Source organism: Euprymna scolopes, chromosome 3, assembly GCF_053919585.1.
Source record: "Euprymna scolopes isolate OS-2025 chromosome 3, ASM5391958v1, whole genome shotgun sequence".
Lineage (NCBI taxonomy): Eukaryota > Metazoa > Mollusca > Cephalopoda > Sepiida > Sepiolidae > Euprymna > Euprymna scolopes.
This window is the reverse complement of record NC_136484.1, coordinates 101,125,900-101,135,899: the sequence shown is the minus strand read 5'-3', so window position 1 is coordinate 101,135,899 and position 10,000 is coordinate 101,125,900.

Here is a 10,000-nt window from a genome sequence, read left to right as displayed (position 1 = left end):
AAAAAGGAATATCGAATAATTGTAGGTATTTAGTCAATTTCATACGACTTAATTTTACAGTAATATAATTCATTATCTACATTTCTATTATATCCTTTAAACATTACATAAACAATGTTTATGAGGGGCGTGCAATAAGTAATGCCCCTGATCACTTGCCATAGAAGTAGAGCAACGAAACGTGGCACAGTTATTAGTCTTTCTCTACATAGGAACCACCTAGGGTAATTCATTTCTCCCATTGCTTGATGCAGCTCTGGACACCGTTTTTGTAGAACACCCCAGGTTGGTCCTCCAACCACGACGTAACTTCAGAAATCAAGCCTGCATCATCTGGGACACGCTTTCCTTTCCAAAACAATTTCATGGCTGGCAAAGATGTTATAGTCAGAGAGCGCAAGGTCAGGGGAGTAGGGAGGATTGAGGAGGATTTCATAACCACACGCCCGTGCTTCTGATCTGGCGACATGCGAGTTGTGGATCAGAGAGTTGTCCTGAAGGAGGAGGGTACCTTTTGCTGATCTTGCCCCGCCTCTTGATTTTGATAGCTTCCCTTTATTTTCTCAAAAGTGAATCATAATAGGCTCCTGACATTGTGGTACCCTTTGCCAGAAAATCTGTCATCAATACTCCGTCCTTGTCTCAGAAGACTGAGCATGGCGTTGCCAGCGGAGGTTTGCACGCTTGCCTTCTTTGGAGGTGGTGAGTTCAAGTGCTTTCATAGCATTGGTTGGGCTTTGGTGTCTGGATCATAGAGATGGACCCAGGTTTAATCCTGTCCTGTGTAATCAGTCTTTTGAAAAACTTTGACTCATCTTCTTAGCACATCTCCAAATTCATCCTCGAGCACTCGACGGGTTCTCGATTCTGGAATGGTGTGAGCAACCTGGAAATCCATCTGGCAGACAACTTATGCATATGCAATGGTCTTGAATGATAGTTTCTAAATACCCTGTACTAATCTTGAACTCTTGGGCTATTTGGCGAATAGTTATGCGCCAATTTTCTTAAATGGCAGCCTCAACTTGACGGACAGATGCCTATTCAATGGCAGAAGAGGGGTGCCAGGTCTGGAGAACTGTTTCCACAGACATACGGCCATGTTGAAATTAACGATGCCAGTGTTTTACAAGGTCATATGATGGGGCATTGTCACCGTAAGTTTATTTCATTTCATAAAAATATCATATGGTGCGCGTCCTTTCAAATACAAAAATCGGATCGCTGCTCAACATTCAACAGGCTCCATTTCACACTTAGCTCAGTATAAACACATGTAAAACAGAAACCACAATTAGTTCAGAACTGTAATTTGCAACACAATCCGTTGAGCTTTAAGTCCTTGCACCTGCGCATGAAAAATGTTAGCTAGATCAGACAACTGGAAGCTGGTATGGGGCATTACTTATTGCACACCGCTCGTATTAATCAAATAAATATGAAATAAAAGTTTATTAAGCACATACTTTTATTTAATCTTTCTTCGGTTGATATCAGTTTTTGTACTGCCTACGCTTTTACTCAGATTTACATTTAATGATTATCATCCTACCACCATCCTCGGAGCCCTTTCATCCTATCAATATATATCCTATAAGTACAGCTAAAAGCCATTGGTTTTGTCTCTTATCTTCGACCTATTGGTATTGTTTGGTTTTATTTTTCTGTGTCCGGTTGCTCCTATCAAGACAAGCACCAGTAACGAGTCGGATACTTCATGGAAGTGTCATTGGTCCAATGTCATTTGTCATCTATATAACCTACCTACCCAAACTATGCCAAAATGAAATGAGGTTGTTTGCAGATAACACAAAGCCATTCACACGTAGTGACACCCCAGGGAGCCACAGACAGCCTACAGGTTGATCTAGATAACTTGCAAAACTGGTTACAGGACTGGTTGCTCCGTTTTCAACCACAAAAATGCAGCGTGAAACTAGGGAGCAGAAGATCAGAGGCTAAATACACATTGAAAGATACATCGCTTGGAGTGATAACACTGGAAGAGCATGATCATGAGAAAGACCTACGCGTCTACATCAACTACAAAATGAGTTCCAAGGAACATGTAGCTTAATCCATCGCAAAACCCAATAAAGTTGTCGGGATCATTCGCCGCACTTTTGACTTCCTCTCGAATACAGTCTTTGTGGAACTCTACAAGAGCCTTATGCGTCCTGTTTTTGAGTATGACCTCTCTGTCCGCCATCCACACCATAAGACCTAATGCAGTGATCTGGAAGACCAAGTTGCATGCATCACTGAAGGACAAGCCATATTCTGAAAGATTGAGAACCTTGAGACTGCCCACATTTGAGCATCGGAGATATCGTGGTAACATGATCGGTCTCTACAAGTACATCCATGGGATATATGATAGAAGAAAGCCGTCTTTTCAGATCGCCAAAAACAGCACAACCAGGGGGAAAAGCCTCAAAATCGTAAAAAAACACTGCAGGCTAAATTGTCAACACATGGAATGATCGCCCAGATGCAGGTGTATAAGCACAAACTGTAAACGCATCCAAAAGCAGACTTGACGCTCATTGGAGATTGCTGCCGAGTTTATATTGCCCATCCTCCTAAATGGAAGTGCACATTCCTGTGTTTCTGTGCTACGCATGCCACAAAGTTATCTAGGAAATTTTCCCCTTGGAACGATGAACAGGTCAAAAACTTGGACCTCAAATATCTATATGTCAAAGTCATGTTCCATTTTTGTATTATATAATAATTTTATATAATCGATTGACATGGATTTTCATGCCATTATCTAGGTTAGCTCATCTCTTTTCTTTCTTATACTTACATTTATCATAATAGAATACACATTATATATATATATATAATGAAATAAGAATTACAGTAAAGTTTACCAAAATAATCCAAGATGACAAAGCTAAAGTATTTTATAAATAATGAAGATTTAATATTCATATAGTAATCTCAACCAGATGTAAAAGCTCGATAAAACCAAGTAGGAAATGGAGCTTTTACAATTAAATTTGTTTTATTTTTTCCAGGGCTTGGTCATATATATATATATATATATATATATATATATATATATATATATTATTTTGCCATTGTTTTATTACTTATATTTCATTTTTTATCATTTTATTTTAGGATTATTGTATTTTATGGCATTATTAGGTTATTATAATTCACTTTTACTCTCCTAATAATTTTCTTATGAATTTGGAAAGTGTTTTTAGAATGATCTCGTTTTATTTTAATATGTTTGTAAGTATGTTTATCTGTATTTTTTTAATGGCATTGTTATATTATTTTATGTTTAAGTATATTTGATTACACCACAATTAGTGTCATTATTCCTTAAACATGTCAACTGTCTTGATGACGCTGATTTAAAATATTCCGTAACTTTCTTCTATCATATTTAATGTTTCTCCTATGGTATACCATTTTCTCTAGAGAGCTGATCACTAAAATAAACACAGGCTAATCAGAGTAAGAATATAGTTTCTGTTGCTACACATACTCATTAAATCACATCAAATATTTACAATTAAACTTTGAAGTTGTAAAATATGCTGAGGGAATTTTGATTTGCTTGTCACAGATGACCTAGTTTTGTTGAAAAAGGCAAGACGGTTGTGCAAAATTTACTTGATGTTCATACTGGCACTCATTTTATGGCGACTAATGAATAATGTTTCAGCACACTCTTTATAGTTGGGCAAAGTTGTGTTTCCCCAACTGGAATTTGACTACTTTCGTAAACGCCTGGCATGCACCCAATTACGCAGCCTTCGTAAAATTACAGGAATTTCAGTCATGCATTAAATTTCGAATATTGTGTCGATAAAACATTCCATCTTTTAATTTCTCTATGGTTAAGGGTAGAAGTTCATGCAAATATATTTGTAACAGTTTCCATTTTTCTCAAGATCCTCCGCAAACTGTTTAATGATTCCATGTTTCATGTGAATAGGAGGAAACTCAATTTTGGAACACTGACTCAATGGAGAATCCCAAACATTGAGAGAACAACGAATCAGTTCACTGCACACAGGCTAATTTATTTTTAATCCAGTGCTCTGTTCTGGCCCTACTGTACCACAACCACAAAGCGCAATGAAATGTTGTGTAGCCACTCTATAACGCGAAGAAAACCCCAACTATTTCCAAATGGACACATTGTCAATTAGTGCATTCTGTACGACAGCTTTTCCAGAACAAATTTGATGTCATCATATGTGTCTTTGATAGTCGTTAAGTTTCTAGATAAATTAGTCTATATGAGTGCCCATTGCGAAGAACATATTGTATCTTCTTTTGGAACTGTCTATAAAAAGGCGTCTGTCATGAAAATAATTATCCTCTGCACCAAGCGGCAGAAGCAGACCGGCACCTTCGTTTCATTTCATTATTTTCTTTCTTTTTGATGAAATATTAAAGGAAATTAATATGGCGTTTTCTATAGAAGGTTATAAGAGTTCCAGGTAGAAGAATTTTTCTTTGAGTCTTGAACCTAACTGTTAAGAAGATTATTTTCATGTAAAATCTTTAAGTTTAAATTGATAGAAACAGCTGTGGTAGTGAAGAAGGGGGAAAACCGACATCTAAAAAAAGGGTCTTAACTACTTTCGGTGCAAAAACCAGACGCTTGGTCTTCCACAGACACAGGGAATTACAATTCAGGAAAGCCTTTAATCATTGGAACAGAAATTTAATTGAAGTACGGAATTGTACACCGAAACAGAGAAAGTCAACAAGCTCTTCTCATATATACTACATGCTTAGAAAAATAAATTTAAGCGAGTGAAATGACAGTAAGTATGAAGATTAAAGTAGAAAAAAAACTACGGGGAAATAACAGAACCGGATGGGCAATGAAGCTGGGTGTCCAGATTAACAAACTTAAAAAAATGATATAAAAGCTATAATCAAGTGAAGATGGACGAATAGAGATATGTCGAGCACGGTCAGTTTTAGCTTGAAACGAGTAATTGAAGGAGAAATAGCAGCAACATAAGCGAGATTAAGGTAATTCCGGTACAAATCTGAATTGTCCCCGCAAAATCGAAAAAAACACAAATCAAATCAGCAAAAAAATACGCAAGACAACTCTACGAAAAATGGCTAAGTGGAGAGCTCCAATTTATGACGGAATACATGCATATTGTTTTAATAAATGCACAGCTCTATATGAAAAGCTAGTTCCGCACCTAAAATGTGCATCGACGATCCATGGCCTTGAATGGATTACCAAATGTAGAAATACAGCTGTTAATATATGCAGAAAAAGAGATCATCAACAGCAACTACAGGCTTATAATTTGCTTACTACAATGTAGAAAATACTAGCTGCACAACCGAAGGAAACATGTATTATTCCTCTCATAATCTCAGACTACTAGAAATGCCCAACCGGATACAAGTTCCGTCATAGAGATAAAAGAAGGAACAATATAATATACATGGATGACCTGCAACTGTTTGCACAAACAAAGACAGAATAGGAGACATTAATAAACACAACCAGAATCTTCAGCCATGATAACCAAATTGAGTTCGGAATAGAAAATTTCACACTGTGCATCATGAGGATAGGGATAATTCGAATTGCAGACGGCACGGTACTATCCCATTAAACAGACGTGAGGGCATAGCTTAACATAAAAGCTACTTATACTTGTGAGTTCTGGAAGCAGAATGTATGACAGTATACGAAATGAATACCGCAGACAATCTAGTAAACTTCACGAACTTAAGCTACATTTTGGAAAGTTAATTAAAGCAGTAAACACGTTGACGGTAGTAGTAGTAATAAGATACTCTGACCGATTTATAACTTGGCCTAAAAAAAGAGGGATCTCGACTAGAAGAGCAGGGAACTCATTATAATGCAGACTACACTATTCTCAAATAATAATTCTGACCGACTCTATGTGAAAAGAAAGACGGAGTAAGAAGGCGGTTTTGTATATAAGACTGTAAAGAAATATAAAACACATAAGCCAGAACACGGAAAGAATAAAATACGCAGAAAAAAAAAGAAAAAAGACACAGACAAGAGGAGGAAGGAAACATAGGAAGAGATACAGCAACACGGATGATCCATAAGGATTACAAAATATGAGATTAACGAAAATACTTGGAAATAGCTAAAAAAAGAAAACCAAACCATTGAAATTGAATTCATATAAACAGATGTACAAGCAACACGATTAATGGGCATGGATTTATAAACAGATAACCCCATCCAAACAAGAAGATTGGATGCAATAATAGTTAAGAAGCGGGAAAAGTCCTGTCAGATTTTGCTGTTTCAATAGATCACAAAGTGGCGAAAAAAGAGGCAGAGAAGAAAAGCATATACACGGAACTTGCCATAGATCTAAGGCATCTGGAGAATAAAGAAAGTCAACATAACACCACTAATAGCAGGAGCACTAGGAACAATGCCGGAAAGCGTGGGGAAAAAGAGTGATTGGAAACTAAGAGAAAGCTCAGAACGTGCAACAGATAACAATAATGAAAACTGCAGAAATATTTAGGAAACCCCTTCAATGCAAAGACTAACACACATGAACTACTGACACAGACTGTATATTATATCTCTAACTGTTTCTTTGTGTCCAAAGTAACATTGCACCGAATCATAAAAACTGAAATTTCATAATTGTAAGGCTCACCAATACGCCCCTGCATTCCGGACACTCTATTTTGTGTGTGCATGTAACCATGAACTGGCACCACACCAAATAAATTAGGAAGGTCAAGGAGGGTATAAATACTGAGGAGGAAAGCACTATCCAGACCTCCGCTGGTTGAGTGCAAAGAGGATTGGAGCCTTGGCCACCCAAATGTTAAGCGGCTGTTTGAAAATTAACCTTCATATTCTCTCTCTCTCTCTTCCACTCCATTCTCTTTTTCTTGTGGAGATCCTTCAATTGAAGGCAGGCCTCTAGCTTTCAAAATTTTGCAATCATTATCAGGATACGGCAACGAGTTGATTTGAGCACATCAGGAATGCCAGCTATTTCAAAAACTTGTTTGTTAGTTTCAAGTGGGTTACGACGAACTTCTCTTGATTGTGCTCATTGTTCGACGTGACAGATATGATTTCTTACAAATTCCCCCTTTGGCAGAACGCCTGTTGCAAAGTTGAAGGTAAGTACAATATTTTTTATTCTACGATGATCACGGTGTAATTATTTGGCAATTTCTAAGGTGGAAATCTTATTGTGGAGCCTTTTAACAATTTTAGACTTCTCAGCTTCACTTAAAGCACCTCTACGTCCCATCTTGCATATAAAGTTGACACACTGAAAAAAACGCACGACACTAAAATTGCTGATGTTTGATAGCTATTGCGCAGATCAGCTCAAAATTTTATGTCTGCACATGTGTTAATGTTGACGTATTACGTGCAAAGTTTCACGAATCTTCATTGAAAACTATAAGAATTTGAACAAAAATGTCGATCTGCATATAATTATGACACGGGATGTACACTGTATTCTTTAAAAATACTGAATTTAGAGATAAAAACAGCCGGAACAGCTTAGACAGAGTTGTTCTTAAAATCTACTGAGAGCACATAAATGACATCCCAGGAACCAATCAATCGTACTAGGTCCATCACAAACTATATCGAAAAAACTGTAGAATCAACGATGCGCAGAGTGTGTAATGAATGTGAAGAATCATTAGTGCATATTATATCAGAATGCGCTATATAAGACACTTAGGCACGACAAAAGCGCTTTGGTTCTACAGTGGAATGTGTGCAAACCTTAGGATTAGACCACGGTTGGCAGTGGCATGAGCATAAAACAGACGTGGTTCAGGAATACGCCAATGTCTCATTTCTTTGGGATATCCGCATACAGATAGATAAAATCTTTGAACACTCCAGACTTGACACACTGTTACTAAATAAAAACAAAATAAATTGCTCAATCCTAGACCTAGTCTGCCCTTCCGATAGCGGAGTGTAGGAGAAAGTAAATTAATGTAAATAAATATCAATATCTGTCGTGAGAATTAGTTGGATTCTGACAATGTAAAGAAGAACACGTGATTTCCGTTGTAATTGGAACGCTTGGGATCATAACAAAAAGTTGACATAAATGGTTAATCAGACATTTTCTTTTCAATTTTGCAAAAGGTTTGCTTTTTAAGAATGGCAATAGTGTTAATACAACTTGAATGACTAGAGTCAAAAAAATTATCCTGAAATTCAAGAAAAAAGTTAAATAAAACAGCCAAAGGGTAAGGTGTCTATGGAATAATAATAATAATAATAATAATAATAATAATAATAATAATAATAATAATAATAATAATAATAATAATCCAAGCAAGAAGACCAGATGCCATAATAATTAACAAGATATCAATGTCCTGCCAAATGGCAGATTTGCTGTTCCAGCTGACCACAGCGTGAATATTCAAAAAAAAAAAAAAAGGGCTGAAACAGAGCAAATACACAGACTTGCAAGAAAGCTGAAAAGAATATAGATGATGAAGAAAACCAAGATAATAGTTATAATAGGAGGAGTACTAAGTACAATTCTGAATTTGGCATCAGAGGAATCGCTAGAAAGATACAACGGTTAACAGTAATGAAAAAAGCAGAAACATTAAGGAAAACAGATGAATGCGGAGACTCATACACATGAGCAATATGCGCCGAGCAGACCAACGGCTGCATATGCAAAAGATAAAGCGTTACATGGAAAAAAGAACATCGATACTGTATATATATATATATATAAGTCCGCTATCCGGTCCTTAACTTGCCTCATCATTACACCCCTCCCAAAAGGTGAGGCCAAATCGTCGAGATATATCAAGGAGGATGGAATTATCGAGGGGAGAGAGCATGCCAACGTCAGCTGGACAAGTGCGAAGAGAGCATATTGTCACCCAAATGCCAGTGAAGAATTGTGGCCGATACCAGCAAGCAATCAATTGTACGTGATCGTTGCGATAATGCACATTTATTTGCAAATGTTATCGAATGAGTAGAAAAATACTGGCAATCTGGAAAGACTTCTTGTAACTTAGTTTCACAAGAACGCCACCAGTTGTTTTCAAAGAAATATTTGTATGAAAGCAATTTGTGAGCTAATCATAATAATAATAATATAAGAGTAGTCGCTGGTATAGGTGAAGAATTCAAATATTTGGACAAAAAACACATGGAATGCTTACAATGTATGTTGTTCTTTTCTCAGAAAAAATGCAGATTCACTGTATCTACCAAGTAAAGAAGCTGATGTATGTTTACTTTGTGTTGAAGAGTTGATTATATATATAGATACATATATATATATATATACATACATCTAAACATATATATACATATATATACATACATCTAAACATATATACATATATATACATACATCTAAACATATATACATATATATACATACATCTAAACATATATACATATATATACATACATATACATATAAAAATATATATATACATACATATATATATATATATATATATATATATATATATATATATATATGCATATATACATACAGTGATGATCATATTTATTGGCACGGTAAAATAAAAGTTAAATTTTGTCTAATAAATTCTAAAAATGGATTAAATTAAAGAAAATAACAAAGTATATTATGTATTTTTAACTGGCCTTTCCGATGCAGCAATCGGATTTTAGAAAAAAATAAATAACAAAGGAACAACATACATAATTGCAAAAAACCCTTGTTCAAAATTATTGGCACGGCTTTGTTTTTCTTTTAGTATCAGTATAATATCAATCAATTTCCGATTTACGTGCTTTCTGAACTTTTTTATAGCCATATTATGCTTGTTTAACGCTAATTCAGTGAATATTTTTTTTCAGATCATTTTTAGATAGCGATTTATTTAAACTATTATAAGTGACTAAATTATAATTTTCAATCGCCATAGTTAAAACTAAGGAACACAGTGAAGACGTCAGGAAGCTTGTTGTAGCATGCCATACCAATGGGGAAGG